Source organism: Zalophus californianus, chromosome 6 (genome assembly GCF_009762305.2).
Source record: "Zalophus californianus isolate mZalCal1 chromosome 6, mZalCal1.pri.v2, whole genome shotgun sequence".
NCBI lineage: Eukaryota > Metazoa > Chordata > Mammalia > Carnivora > Otariidae > Zalophus > Zalophus californianus.
In genome coordinates, this window is record NC_045600.1 from 102,282,204 (window position 1) to 102,298,064 (window position 15,861).

Sequence of the window (15,861 nt, forward strand, 5' to 3'; positions counted from 1 at the left end):
GTGGAGGGGGTGGGGGTGGAGCATGAGTACAGGTATTTGCTGGCTTTTATTTTCTTCTTAAACGTTAACCTGAAAAAAGTCCTGTTTGGCTACTGATGGCAACACATTTTACCTTAGATTCCATTCCCCTGTGTGTCAATTTTCAAATCAAGAAAAACCATCACCCATCGCCAATGAAAGTACCCCACCACTGTGCTGTGTTTCTGTTTCTTCCTCTGTGCTCTGGAGGATAAAGGATAGAAGAAATAATCCAAGAAGGGAGATTAAAAAATAAAAGTTTCAGAAGAGGCAGTGAGAGAAACCAATGTTCAGAAGATGAAAAATGGAAGAACATGTCACAAAAAGCAGACAGGAAAAAAAAAAAGCCCAGTGCCCTAAGGCATCCATGGTATGTAGTGGATTTGCTTCTCTCCTCTGCATCCAGAGTGGTCCTGGTTACAAACGATCCTTGGCAGAGTTGAGAAAATTGTCACTCAGATCATTTTTCTGTGTTCTGGGGTTCCCATGAGGACCGCTGGTGGAGAAGGGCTGCACGAACACATCGAAATAAGCAAATGGGGCTCATGAACAGAAGACAAACCCAGAACTTCCCACAAAGTAGCAGCACCCTTGCATGCCACAGGACAGAAGCGAGGATAACAATTATGTAATTATTGCCCCTTTAATACATATAATAATTTATGTAGTTTTAGGCTTCCTCTGTTTCTCCACTAGACCAGAAGCTCCACGGAGAAAACAGCCTTGTTCACTGCAAATCCCCCCAGCACCCAGGCCAGTACTGGGAATGTAGGAAGTGCTCAGCAGATGCTTGTCAATGGGGACACATGACGGCCTGGCATCAGTGGATCTGAGGAACACCCAGGATGGTTGGGTGTTGCTCAACTGAGGGACCCAGCTAAACCCATTTTACAGATGCAAGAATGAGGCCAGATCTAAAGCCTGTCTGTCGCCCCCAACCAGCCTACGAGCCCCTTGTCAATGGTGACATAGCTTAGTCATGCTGCGAACCCCAAACCCTACCAGACCTGGGAGCAGGAACCTGTCCACGTCCCTTGTCCCCCTGACCTGCAAGGGGACAAGCAGTATGGGTGCCGAGGGCATGGGGGTGTGGGGAGGAGTCCAGAGAGAGGGGGTGCTGTAGGTGTCCTCACCACAAGCTCAAATGGGGGTGAAGGAGGGGAAAGCACAACAGCAAAGCCGACACCAGGGCAAAGCCTCCCGAATGGTTTGAAGGGTAAGAGGAATTTCTGGCCCCTTTGGCCCTGTCATGAGACCCTAATAGTTTTCTTTATGCAAACCTTAAGTTTGAGGCACTGCCGAGACAGTGCTGTGGGTGGGCGTGGGAGCTGCGGGGGGAGAGGGGGGTGTTACGGTGTTACCACCATGATGCCCATATTGCCCAGTCCTCTGGACAGCCAGTCCTAGAAACTGAGAAACCTGGGGTTTGGTTGAAGGAAAGGGTGTTGGCAAAGGTGAGGTGTCCCACAGACACCCCAGTGCGAGGGAGCACAACACGGGTGGGAGAGACAGTGAGGGAGGGAGAAGTTCGGTGAGGTCAGAGCCTCATGACTTCAAAACTGACCTGGCCCTGGCCCTGGAAAGGGCGTGTGTTAGCCCTGTGCTGAGGACGGATGGGCTGTGGACACTGGCACGCACCTCACCTGAGAGGCAGAGCTAGAGACAGGGGACACCTCACGAATGCCAGTCCCCAAGGAGAAGCCCCTCTTCGAGGACCACAGCTGCCTGCACCCACCAGCCGGACTCACTGACATTGGTCCAGCCCAGTGAGGGAGGCAACAGCATCTCTTCTTCCCTGTTCTACAGATTTGAAAACTGAGGCCCCACAGGGTGAAAGAGTCTACTCAAGGTCACCAGGCTAACAAAGAATCTCAGATCTCTAGTGTCACCCCCCCACACGGTATCTCTTTGCCCCACTGGGGCCTGGTGTGGGGCCCTGGTGCTCACTCTTGCGCTCTCTCCATCTCCCTCCCAGCAAACACTTACAGAGCCCCCGCCCCCTTTCTGGCACCAAGCTACCGCAAGACCAACCCCTGGCCCATTAGCCGCCACAGTCCTGGGGTGAGGGCAGCATGAGGTCCCTAGTGGATCTCAGCTCACAGTCTTTTGGAGCCTTCCTGACAGGAGCTGGTCCAACGTCCTCTGAGAGCTTGGGGTCGGTCACTCATTCTCAACCCAGGGAACTCAAGGCTTGGGGAATGAAGCAGATGGTTCCTCTCCACACACTTTCAGCGTGAAGTTGGAAGAACTTGGGTGAGGCATGGCTCTGGGTGTAAAATGTGCAGACACTAACTTGTCAGGGGCATCTTGTCTCAGGGGCACCAGCATGACTTGACCACCGAGTCCTAAAAGGTGACACAGGGGCTCCATGACCTGGGGATCCCTCAGAAACCAGACCTTAGACTGACTCTAAAGGCGATTCCCTGATGCCCTAGACTCCTCCTGACTGAAGAAGAGTCCTTCTTTGTTTCTGAGGAGCTTATTCTCCTTAAGGAATTGCAGTTGCTGAAAAGCCTTGGAAGTGATGCCTCAGGAGGATGGTGGCTCCCAGGCAGGCAACCTGCTCAGAGTCAGGGGCCACAGCAGCTGTCCCTCGTCTTCACCCCATGCCCAACTGGCCAGAACGATGGGCTCATTTCTGAGGTCATCGTGTCACAACCTACCCCTTCCCCGGTGGCCACGATGACATGCCTCCCCAGCTGTCCCCAGCTTCCGGAACAGAAACAGCTGTGTCCAGTTCACCTTCGGTCTTCATGTTAGCTGGTCCATAAGAACAGGCGAGATCTCTGTTAAAAGAGGACCGTGGGAAGCTTTAGTTCACAAAGAAAAAGGAAGAAGAGTAATGGCTCTGTATGTATCGGGTTCTTCCCACGTGCATGGTGCAAAGCCCTTCGTATTCATTCATTTGCCCCTGATAGCAATGCAGTGACGTGGGTGCTACTATTACCCACATATTTGGATGAGGAACGTAAGTGAATGATGCACAGAGAGGAAGAGCCCGGGCCAGGATGCCCACCCAGGCATCAGCCCCAAGCCCACATCCTCAGCCACAGGGCTCCGGCAAGGCTTTTTCCCTACCCAATAAAGGATAGATTCCCTGGGGTCCGCCTTTTTCCAAAAATAAGCATGACTCTGATTCATTTTAATTTGCCTGGCACACAGTAGGTGTTCTTTGACGATCTATAAAATATTAATAAATGAATGGCATAACTGTTGATGCGAAAGTGCACCCAGAAGGAGGAAAGAAGCTGTTACATCCAGCCTCTGTCTTGAAACGTGAGCAGCAACGCCTCCCCGCACCGTGGCTCGTGCGTGTTACGTGTGCGTGTGTCTGATCCATAAACACAGGCAAGCACGCGTGCACACACGACCACAGCCTCAAATGTGAGAAAATGAATATTAATCACTGCTACGGAAAAACGTTGCAGGCTGCTCCATCCCTCAAGATGTGCGTGGAAACTGGTCCCACATTGAAATTCAACATTGCTTCTGCTAATCTTGCTAAGAAGACTAGAGCTAATGACACTGAACCTCTGCTGTCTTTAGACAGCGGCATCCGGAGCCTGGCAGGGCTGCAGGAGGTGAAAGCCCAGAGTCTCCGTGTGGGCAGCAGTGGGATCCGTGGGGCTCCTGCCCGCTCGCCCTGCTGCGGGAGCCTACTAAGGCGCTCAGCGTCCCGACAGCGGCTCACACCGCAGCACATGCGCTGAGTAGGCACGCAGTAAACGCTCCTTCAAGTCTAGATGCATCTATGCTCCCGCCGTGCGTGTGTGTGCACGCGGTGCCTGTAAACCCAGAGTCCAAATCAGTCCCTCATTTAAATATTTCCTCCCCTTCCCCAAACTATAGCCACTCATGTCAGATATATATGTCTAAATTTGAGGTTCAGAAATGGATTGGTAGCCCGTTGGACTGTGCATTATCTCTCTCCCCCCGTTTTTCTACAGCACTTAAACCATCCCTTTAAGAAAGAATAAGTAAAAACTGGGGACAAGACATCTCTAAAAGCAGAGCCCCAGGAAAGAAAGTTCAGAGAGAGAAGGGGGGAAGGCAGTAGTTTGGGAATGCCCAAAGTTGGCTTCTGCAGGACGGAGCCCATGCAACACCTGCCAGGGAACAGGGCCCCGGGTGCCTTTGGCCCCTCCACCCCGAGAGACCTCAGAAGCCAGCATCCCCTCTCCTCACTACCTCCCATCACTGACATTCTGGAAACAGAGCTCTTTCCGCTCCCTTTTTAAGAGGTTATAAACGTGAAGTCCATGCCACTCTGAACACGCTCCTAGTTGCTCCATTTTGCTCATTTTCACTAGAGCTTTGCTTTCTGTCCTCAGACTGAAAGGCTAGAAAGAAGCTTAAGGTCACTCCGCCACCCTGTGGCCATGGGGAGAACTGCATTCTTCACGCGGGACAGCCGCCCAGCTCCCGAACAATGAGGTCTTGGGCCAAATAGAATTTTTTAATCTATTACCGAGATGAGCACTTCCTAAAAGACTCCACGGTAGTTATTAATTAGCCTGGAAATAGCTTGTTTTCATACAATTATCCACAGATGTTCTTGTGGTAAAAGGGACCGATTTGTCTATTTCTGGGGGCTTTGTTCTACAGAACAGAATGGTTAGAAGCCACCTCCAGGGCTCGTCCAGTTCATCCTCCTGCCTTAAGGAAGGATGCCCTTCAACCAGTCCAGGAAAAATACATGCTGCCATTTTCTGAAGAGTGTCCGGAGGGGATGTCATAATGTCCCGGTAACACACACCCATGTGAAGTTCAAGGAGTCCTAAGGTTTTCCCTGGAGTCAAACCCAAATAAATTCTTACTGCTGCCAACACCTGAAAAAAAAAAAAAAATACAAGCACTCCCTGTTGAATCAGATTATGTGAGTTCAAGTCCTGGGGCCAGCACTTACTCGTTAATGGGCCTTGTTTTTCTCATCTGTGAGGTGGGAAGGGTAAGAGTCATGCCTTATGGTTGTGGAAGTAGCCAAAGGCATAATATGTGCAAAAGTACGTTGTAAGACACAGAATGCAGTGGAAATGTGGCTCCCGGTTATTCTCAGTAAATGCTACCAAGTGGCAGAAGTAATTTATACAGGGGCAGGTCGCTCAAAATTAGGTCCTCAAATACAGAACCAGCAGAAACAAAGAATGGGGCAAGCGGGGCAGGATTGGGAGACATTCATCATATCCTGCGGCTTACGGAGCATGCGGAGAGGGAGCCCACTTAGGGCACCATGAACCACTGACCTGTTCCTGAGAATGTGAGGTCGGGAGTAATCCCCCTCACTCATAACAGTGCCAACGCAGGAGCAACACTGGCCGGGGGCAGGGAGGCCCAGGGGCTCTGGGACGCAGAGCCTGCCTTTTTCAGGGAAAACATCTGTTCTGGATTTTCTGGAGTTCTGGTTTCAAATATTCCAGTCTGGTGCTCCCAGAAGGACATATGTATTTGGAGGGGTCTGGCGACTGGGGTTCAGGAAATATAGTCCCCAGAGCCCTGGGATCCAACAGAATTCATCCCTGCGGTGCCCTTTTGAAACAAAGGGAGATCAAAAATCAAAAAACCCTCACTGGGGTTTCTGAAATCTCAGTCCTGAAGTGTAGGGCTCTCACAGTCCCTACCCTCTCCAGGGAGTCGAAGGGTCACCTCTTGAGGGAACCCTGAACCCCAGACTGGACCCAGACTCCTCCGGAGTCTCTGCAGCAGGCCCCAACTGTCTCCTGGGACCAGCATCAGTAAAGACCCGGACGTGGAGCGCCGGCACAGCTGGTAGCTGGCTCCCTCTAGTGGAAATCGGGGGAAAGACAGTCTGGAGAGATGCAAAGTGAGACTAGGCGAGCCAAGTGAGTTTTTCTTCCAGATTTTCTTTCCTCCGCTTCGGGATCGCCAGCACACATCTGCTTCCACGTTGACTGGCGGGCAGACTCTGGTGCCTCCTACGAATCCAGTCCAGGGAACGACCTTCAATTCATAACAACTCCCAGAAACCTTGCAAAGTTTTCTGAACAGCCGCTCTCTCCACCTCCAAGAAAAACAATGAAGTTGGATTTTTGGGAAGGCTTACTCCCTTGATGGGTTTCGCACATGGTTCTCCTGGTTCAGGGAACCTTCAAGTCTGGGCATCCAAGCCGGGCACAGCCCTTTCAAACAGAAGGTCTGAAAATCGAGACAAATAGTGGCTGTTCTTTTTAAATCGCATCACTTCATTTGCAAAACATTTTGGTCTTTTCTTAGTCCCTTTAAAGTATAAAGTCCATTCTGCAGTGCCCACGCATTCGCAGGAACTCAACTCCAGTAATACTTCAAGCAGATGCATTCTGCCCTACTTTGTGGGCATGTACGGAGGTGGGCCTACATTCTCACCTGAATTAAAAACTGTCATCAAAACAGAATTACTTAAGCACTAAATAAGGGTCATTAATATCTGCTTATCAATATAGTTTTGCACAGTTAATTTTTGTGTGGTTTCGGATACTGATGCAACCTACCGAATGTGATAACAGGGTGCGAATGTAGATATTTAACAGGAATATTGGGTCAAAACGACAAAATGAAAGACCACTCGGATTTAATTATTAGCTATCTTTTACTCGGTTCCTCTGAGCAGCGAGCATCCTGCCAGATGGTTTCAATATATGATCTTGTGCAATCTCCCCAACACCTCCACGAGACAAGTATTATTATTTCCATGTTATTGTTGAGGAACCTAACAGAGCCTCTCGGCCACTGTGCAGAGGTTCACACCATCTGCTGGAAAAGCCCCTGCTCTCTCCTTCGGCTTTCCTGCCTCCCCTATACGCGCTGTACACACTGGCAGCCGTAACCCGCTTCTCCAGCACCCGCGCCCACAGGATGCTGACTGGGTGGAAAAAAGAGAATTTAAAACACTAGAATTTCAAATCAGAAAGGTCAAATTAAAGGAAATGCTTAAAAGGAAGAGAATGTGGGACATCCAGCGAAAGGTTTTCATGCCAAGAGGTCTTTAGAAAAGTGGTCCGAAACAGTGTATCCGATCCAATGACACGAATCCACTCAGAACCACGAAAATCAGAATCAAACTGCGCACAAAATGGTGGTAAGTACTCTTGGAAAGGCATAATATCCAAATTTACCAAAAACACGGCTTTTGAATAACAGATTTGAAAACATAAAAAGATGCTCCCTGCAAAAAGACGACTTTGGTTGTTCTTTGGAGCACTTAACTAAAACATTATAAATAATAGAAAAAAATAACTTAAAATGATTAATTAATCTTAAACTTCACCTTTCCTAAATTAAATGCCTCCAAGTCTAAGGGACCTGGCGGCTGCTTGGTCTGAAAGGAATTTAGTTAGCATTTATAACCTGTCAGTGTAAATATCTTTTCAAGAGACACATATGATTATTTTAATTCAAGAAGCCAATTCAGCGTTTATAAAAGGTAACTAAATCCGTCAGCATGCCCATCCATTTTCTTTCTGCATTAATAAGACTGTGCTTCATAATTTAATTCTGAAGTGTACCATTCAAGTGTGCTTAGATTAATAATAATTATGCACATATTAATATATAAGTTTACTTTATCACAAGAGAATTAACAGAAGGAAATTTTATTCTCAAATTTCAAGAACAATGAAAATTATAAAGCTGTGTTAGACCCAGTTGTTTCTTCCTTACCTCAATGCCGCCCTAGGCCAAATGGCCCCGATAAGCAGAGACCTAAATGTCTGTGCCCCCAGCTAGTGCAGTGCTTGGCACATGGTAGGTGCTCACTAAATGTTTCTTTAATTGACCTGTGCTAACAACTGGGTTGCAGGTTGGATTCCGAGAAAGGTTTCTAAATTTCACCAAGGACAAACGTACCTGCCATTCTTTAAAAGAATGTCAAGCCCATTACAACCAGAGCTTTTTACTCATGGTTCAAACTACTCGGCCCACTAAAGGACTAGAAGGGCTTTCAGAACCAGCGTGTTCCATTCCCATCAAGGAGACGGGTGAGAGGTGAGGGCATCCCTGAGACCCCTGCCTAGGCCTTCCCACTACAGACTAGTGCTCCTCTCTTATCCTGTGCAGCTGGGGCCCAGGGGTTGCCTACATCACAGAAAAGCAGCATCGTCAAGATAAATAAGAGTATCTCTTCTCTGCCCACGATGGCCACCCCAGCTGTCACAGTCTCAGAGTTGGGCAGTCCAGGAACATGACAAGCCGCACAATGGGCTCTGCCTGATACCAACAGAGGTGAGGTCAGAGTCTCTCCTCCGCAGCAGCTGAGAACTAGGAAAGGGGGCAGATTTAAAAAAAAAAAAAAAAAAAAAGGAATTTGGGGAAAAGAAGGAAAAATCATAAAGTGGAATCAAATGCAGACAACCTGGATTTGTCTGAGTCACTCCTTAACTGTACACTCCATCCCCGCCCTGTGCTCTATGGGACCTCCTGCTTAGATTATCAGCCCCCTGAAGACAAGAGCCATTCTGGAAGTAGATACAGTGTTTCTTTATGAAAAGGCACTCCATAGGTTTCTGACACAAGGAGAAAAGATTCGGCAAGCTTCCTTAGAGAGCAAATGAGTGGAACATTATCTTTCTCTAGGAGGCCACCTTGTCCCTGTCTGTTTTGACAAAGATGTTGATTCAAAATCAAATGTTTCTAGAAGCAACGAACTGCCCAGAGCTCTGGTCTTCAAATTAATTAATCAAATCAGCCCTAAAATATGTTTAAGTATGTGTGTTGTGCTTTATAAGAGGGAGATTTCTGATGGAAGTGTTTAGTGTGTGTTCAACAAGGTACATGTAGGGCTGGGCTGCCATATGGAAATGTAAAGCAAGTGCCATCCAAGGTCAAGAGCTTCCTAAACCCGAATCAGATTCCTGTCAGGCCAGACTAGATCCAGAAACATTTCTTTACCCAGAAAACCTCATTACTTTGGATTGCTGAAGTAATTCAAGCCAGGCCTCTGCTCTGTCAATGAAATAAAAAAGTTAGGTAGAGCTAATTAATAGTGTAAAGTGTCACTTAAATTACTCTCAAGCATTCTCAATTACCTTAGAAGCAGCAATTGACAATCATTTAGTATATGAGATATGAATCAACTTTATCTAATTCATTAAAGTGGGTCCCCCAGAGCCCTGGCCAGACCATACTTTGATAGCCTAGTTTAACTTAGAAAACCATTTGTACCTGAAAATAATAAAATTGACTCTCCTTAGAAATTCCCTTCCACCGAGTCTGACTTTGTATCTTTTTACTATACTTTATTGCATTTCTATCTTTAAGGAAAAGACGCCTGCATTGTATAAAGTAGCGTGGAGTCTGACTTGCTTTCACTGCGCAGGCCCCTGCCCTCCCTAACACTCAGTTCACGGTTCTCTAAAACAAGGGCCTTGTCTCCCGGCTTCCTTCTCGCTCTGAGAGCCCATGCTTCGCCTTGTTGCAGCCGCCATCATGTGGCACAATCAAACCCAGCTATTTTGTTGGGAGACCATCAAACGTCAGAAATCTCTAATGTCAAAATCTCAAAATGTCAAAAATCTCCTGGGCAAATTAGCTCTCTAGAGGGGAGAATAGATCCATTTTCCCGCCTGGGAGTCTGAGCCTGCGTGCTGTTTTGGGAGGGTGAGGGGAGAAGGGGAGGCTGGGGCTGGGGGAGGGGGTGGTCTGCTTCATCAAATATTAATTTTTCCTTAACTGCTCCCCATTTTCACTGTAGCACCCCAAACTGCCCCCACCGGGTCTGGTACCTCAGAATGCAGAAGCTCTGTCAATTTCCCCAGGGTACTAACCGCCCCACCCGTCACACCCCTGCACACGTCTCCTTCCTCCCACCTGCGTCCTTCAAAGTTCAGAAAAGGGATGTTAGCTGGTTGTGGGAGACTGGAGAGATGTGCGGATCTAATTACTCATTTAGGACTTTCAGTGAATCCTCCTCTTTTCAATTCCACACCCAAAACATGGCCTCCTTTACTTTTAAGTCTCCCCCAGAGTTCTTCAGCAAGATTCCTACCCCCACCCCGTCCCCACCAAACCTTGGGTCAGCTGTATCGTTTGTTCAGTCAGATACAGTCAAATTTGTGGACATCTCTTATAGGCTGTCCTCCCCTTGGAGGTCCGTGTCCGTCTCACTGCTGGCATCTGGAGGGAGTGTGGGGAGAAAGCAGATGCATGCGCGGGTTCGGCTTTGTTTACGCGGACATCCTCAGAGCCGGATTCGTTCTGTATTTGACCTGGCCCCCTCTCTCCTGTTTTCCCTCCTTGCCTTTTGCCTAGACCCTGAATTATTCAACATCTGCCTCCTTCCCCGCAGCAGGAGGCCCCCTTGTTTGGGAAGTGTCCGTAGAGAATGCTCTGTAGCTCTGGTCTGAAAGCCCTTGTGCATTCTGGGTGCAACTCATCCAGGGGCGGGGGCGGGGGTGCGTGGGGGGGTCCAACGTGCCTAGCTGTGCTAACGTACTTCTTCAGTTCAGATATTACCATGAGCACAAGGCCGTGATCTTTCTTTTTGTTTTTCTTTCAATTATGAAATGTTTTGTATATATACAGTGTGAAAAATAATCTTATATAAACACTCAAGCACTTACCACCTGGATTTAACAGATGTCAACATTTTGCCATTTTTGCTCTCCATCCCTTTCACTGTTCACAAGTCGCTGTAGACATACCGAAAGCCACCCTTCTCCTATCCCATTCCTTTTCTCACCCACCCTTCCTAGAAAAATAATCAGTGTCCTGGAGTTGGCATGTGTGATTTTCATGTGCCTGAAATGTCTAACTTGTTCTTTTCACTCCACGTTTTTTTAGCTTATGTATGCATGTGTGCGTGCACGCACACACGAGTTCATTTCTTACAACTGCCATTTTAGTATTCTTTTTATGTTTTTTTATCCACTACTGATAGACAGTTGTTTCCATATTTTTGTTTTTACTTAAAGTGTTGCAGTAAACATCCTTGTATATTTACTTATTTCCTCTTTGCTTGTTTGAGAGTTTCTCTAGGTTGGATGTTGAGAGTGGAACTGTTTTGTACGTCTGTTCAGCTGTGTGGGTAATGCCAAATTGCTCTCTAAAGCGATTTTATATCCCATCAGCAATGTTTTACTGGGCCCACATTTCCGCATCCCATGAAACATCAGCTGTGCTCAAAGTTGGATTTTCTGTCAATCTGACAGATGCAAAAGGGCATGTCATTTCAATTTGCATGTTCCTGATTACTTTTCAGATTTCCTTTTCAGCAAATTGTCTGTTCATTGCCTTGGCCCATTTTTCTATTGGGTTGTCTTTTTTCTTACTGCGGTGAGGGAGTTCATCATATATTCTCAATTAATAACCCTTTGTCAGGTATCCTGGCTGCAAATATTCCTTCCTAGTTCGTGGTTTGTCCCTTCGCTTTCTAATGGTCCTTTCTCTTGCAGAAAATCCTAGCTTTTCAAGACCATATTCTCTTAATATCAAGTATATGTGTTGTGCTTTATAAGAGGGAGATTTCTGATGGAAGTGTTTAGTGTGTGTTCAACAAGGTACGTGTAAGTTTTAAAGTATTACTTGAATCTGGGGCTTTAATATAACTGGTATTTATCTTAGTGTATCGTACAAAAAAGAAATCTTTATAATTTTCCATATGAAGAAATCAATTTCCCAAGCATCCTTTATTGAATAGTCTATTCTTGATGACGGAAATTTTTTGAGGTGAAATTCACATTAACAATGAACCATTTTAAAGTGTACAATTCAATGGCTTCTAGTGCACTCACAATGTTGTGTGGCCATGATCACTCTCTTGTTAGACAACTTTTTCATCACCCCTAGAAGAACATCCCATATTCTTCAAGTAATCACTCTCCATTTCTCCTTTCCCCAGCCCCCAGCAACCACTACTTTGCTTCCTGTCTCTGTGGATTTGCCTATTCTGGATAGTTAATATAAAAGGAATCATACAAAATGGGACCTTCTGTGTCTGGCTTCTTTGACCTATCAGAGTGCTATGGGGGCACATCTATTTTGTAGCATGTTTCAATACTTCATTCCTTTTCATGGCTGTTCATTGTATATGTATACCATGATTTGTTTATCCATCCATTCATGACTATTATGAGCAATGTTGCTGTGCTTGACTGAAATTTAATGCACCTCTGAAGATAAAGGAGTCTGAATATGTAAAGCGCTGGGGCTCCTGTCTGGTCACTTGGTTGAATTTGGCTCAGGTCATGATCTCAGGTCATGATCTCACCCCACGTGGGGCTCCATGATCAATGTGGAATCTGCTTGAGATTCTCTCTTCCTGACCCTCCCCCTGCTCGCTTGCTCTCCCTAAAATAAATCAGTAAATCTTTTTAAAAAAAGACTACATAAAGCACTTACAATTGTGCCTGAAACTTATACAGTAAAAATGTTTTATTTACTATCCTTATTATTCTTATTATATTACATATTTCCATATATATGGTTATTAGTCTATTTTGTTACATATACCTATTTCTCCAAAAATATTACATCATTTTCATTAAAACTACAGGTTGTGTAGTAAGCTTTGAAATATGAGAGAAAAAAAAACACACCTTCCACTTGATCTTGTTCCTCAAATTGATTTGACAGTTCTTGACCTTCCAATTTCCATGGGAATGTTTGGAACAATCTTTCAAGCTCCACAAAAAAAAATACTTCATGGAGGGGCGCCTGGGTGGCTCAGATGGTTAAGCGTCTGCCTTCAGCTCAGGTCATGATCCCAGGGTCCTGGAATCCAGCCCCATGTCCAGCTCCTGGCTCAGCAGGGAACCTGCTTCTCCCTCTCCCTCTGCCTCTCTCCCAGCTCATGCTCTGTGTGTGTGTGTGTGTGTGTGGTGTGTGTGTGTGTACTTCTGTGTCTCAAATGAATAAATAAAATCTTAAAAAAAAAATACTTCATGGAATGTTGATTAGAATTGCATGGGACTTATACATGAGTTTGAACATGATTACTCTTTAATGAGTCTTACCCCTCATGAACATTGTATAACTTCCCATCTAAGAAAATGGAACCTTTATTTCAATACGATTTTATAATTTTCTCCATGTCTTGCAAAGTTCTGATAAACTTCTTATGCACCTTTGTTGCTATTTAAAGCAGTATTTTAAAGTTTATCTATTCTTTGTTACCATTACTTTATATTTTATTCCTTCCTTCTGAGTTCAACTTCCTCTTTCCTAAAGGTCATCCTTTAGTAATTTTTTTAAAAAAAAGATCTAAAAGTAGAAATACTTTTTTCTTTTCTGAAAAGGGTTATTTAACCCATACTCTTCAGTGATAATTTTGCTGGTTAAACACAACTCGGCAGACAGTTGGTTTTCTCTCAAAAATGTGCAAATATTCCATTGTCTCCTAGGTGCTATTATGTTGAGAATTCTGTTGTCAGTCTAATTGTTGATTCTTTGTCACTAATCTGTTTTTTTCGCTTTTCTCTTTGTGTTTGTACTGCTACCGTTTCAAACCAATGTAAGTTACATCTGGATTTTTTTTAAATACTACTCTGGGCTCACTTCGTTTCCTGTATCTATCATATCTTTCATAAATTCTGGAATATATCAACAATTTCTTTATTCTCTCCTTCTAGGACTTGGATTAGAAGTATGTTGGATTTCTCTTTGTATTCTCTATGTCGCTTATTTATATTTTCCATCTCTTGATTTCTACTGCGTTCCAGGATATGTACTGAGTCAATTCAATTTTCCAGTTCACTAATTCTTACCTCAGCTATGTTTAATTTACTGTTGTGGTTGTTCATTAACTTTTTATTTCAATGATATTTTCCATCTCTAGAAGATCCACTTAGTTCTTATTCAAATTTGCCTCTTCTGTTTGTATAGTATCTCATTTTAAATACTTTTTAAGTATATCTAACATTTTTTATTGGATATTTCTTAATTTTTTGGCAGTCTAATCCTAGCAGTGACCTACCCTCTTTCTGATTTGGCAAATTAACCCACAGGGCTAACCTTTATAATCCTCTATCTAAAGCAAGGTCTCCAACAATATTTCAGGTGGTAGGGCTAGCCAGCAGGAGAATCTTCCGAGGGGAAGATTGTCTTAGTCTATTTTGGCCAGCTATAACAAAAATTCCATAAATTGGGTGGCTTATAAGCAACAAACATTTCTCACAGTTCTGGAGTCTGGGAAGTCCAAGATCATGATGCTAGATTTGGTGTCTGGTGAGAACCTATTTCTTTTTCTTTTTTAAATTTTTTTATTGTTATGTTAATCACCATACATCATTAGTTTTTGATGTAGTGTTCCATGATTCATTGTTTGTGCATAACACCTAGTGCTCCATGCAGAACGTGCCCTCTTTAATACCCATCACCAGGCTAACCCATCCCCCCACCCTCCTCCCCTCTAGAACCCTCAGTTTGTTTTTCAGAGTCCATCATCTCTCATGGTTCGTCTCCCCCTCCGACTTACTCCCCTTCATTCTTCCCCTCCTATCTTCTTCTTTTCCTTTTTTCTTAACATATGTTGCACTATTTGTTTCAGAAGTACAGATCTGTGATTCAACAGTCTTGCACAATTCACAGCGCTCACCATAGCACATACCCTCCCCAATGTCTATCACCCAGCCACCCCATCCCTCCCACCCCCCACCACTCCAGCAACCCTCAGTTTGTTTCCTGAGATTAAGAATTCCTCATATCAGTGAGGTCATATGATACATGTCTTTCTCTGATTGACTTATTTCACTCAGCATAACACCCTCCAGTTCCATCCATGTCGTTGCAAATGGCAAGATCTCATTCCTTTTGATGGCTGCATAATAGTCCATTGTGTATATATACCACATCTTCTTTATCTATTCATCTGTCGATGGACATCTTGGCTCTTTCCACGGTTTGACTATTGTGGACATTGCTGCTATAAACACTGGGGTGCACATACCCCTTCGGATCCCTATATTTGTATCTTTGTGGTAAATACCCAGTAGTGTAATTGCTGGATCGTATGGTAGCTCTATTTTCAACTGTTTGAGGAACCTCCATACTGTTTTCCAGAGGGGTTGCACCAGCTTGCATTCCCACCAACAGTGTAGGAGGGTTCCCCTTTCTCCGCATCCCTGCCAACATCTGTCGTTTCCTGACTTGTTAATTTTAGCCATTCTGACTGGTGTGAGGTGGTATCTCATGGAGGTTTTGATTTGGATTTCCCTGATGCCGAGCGATGTGGAGCACTTTTTCATGTGTCTGTTGGCCATTTGGATGTCTTCTTTGGAAAAATGTCTGTTCGTGTCTTCTGCCCATTTCTTGATTGGATTATTTGTTCTTTGGGTGTTGAGTTTGATAAGTTCTTTATAGATTTTGGATACTAGCCCTTTATCTGATATATCATTTGCAAATATTTTCTCCCATTCTGTCGGTTGTCTTTTGGTTTTGTGGACTGTTTCTTTAGCTGTGCAAAAGCTTTTTATCTTGATGAAATCCCAATAGGAGAACCTATTTCTTCATAGACAAAATGGTGCCTACTCTGTCCTTAAATGGTGGATGGGTATGAGGGCTCTCTCAGGTTGTCTTTTTTTTAAATCAACTCTTTAAAAAAAAAATATTTAAGCAATCTCTACAGCCAACGTGGGGATTGAACTCACAACCCTGAGATCAAGAGTCACATCTTCTTCCAACTGAGCCAGCCAGGCATTTCAGGGTCTCTTTTATAAAGGCATCAATTTCCTTCATGAGGGCCCCATCCTCATAACTTAATCACTTCCTAAAGGCCCCACCCCCTAATGATCACCTTGGGGGTTACAATGTTGACATATGAATTTTGGGGGAACATAAACACTCAGTCCACTGTAGTGATATCTTACAGAGAGCCTAGGTTGGTCTGGTGTGGCATGATGTGAGCTATGACTCCATCAA

General features: G+C 44.9%; 1 long non-coding RNA gene across 1 annotated transcript; it reads right to left on the reverse strand.

Moving 5' to 3' along the window:
* Positions 1 to 399: 399 nt before the first annotated feature.
* LOC113908711 lies at positions 400 to 10,201 on the reverse strand. Its single transcript, XR_003515578.1, has 3 exons — positions 10,017 to 10,201; positions 2,682 to 2,804; positions 400 to 528 (listed from the first exon to the last, which is right to left on the reverse strand). It is a non-coding gene; the product is annotated as an uncharacterized LOC113908711 (long non-coding RNA).
* Positions 10,202 to 15,861: the final 5,660 nt, after the last annotated feature.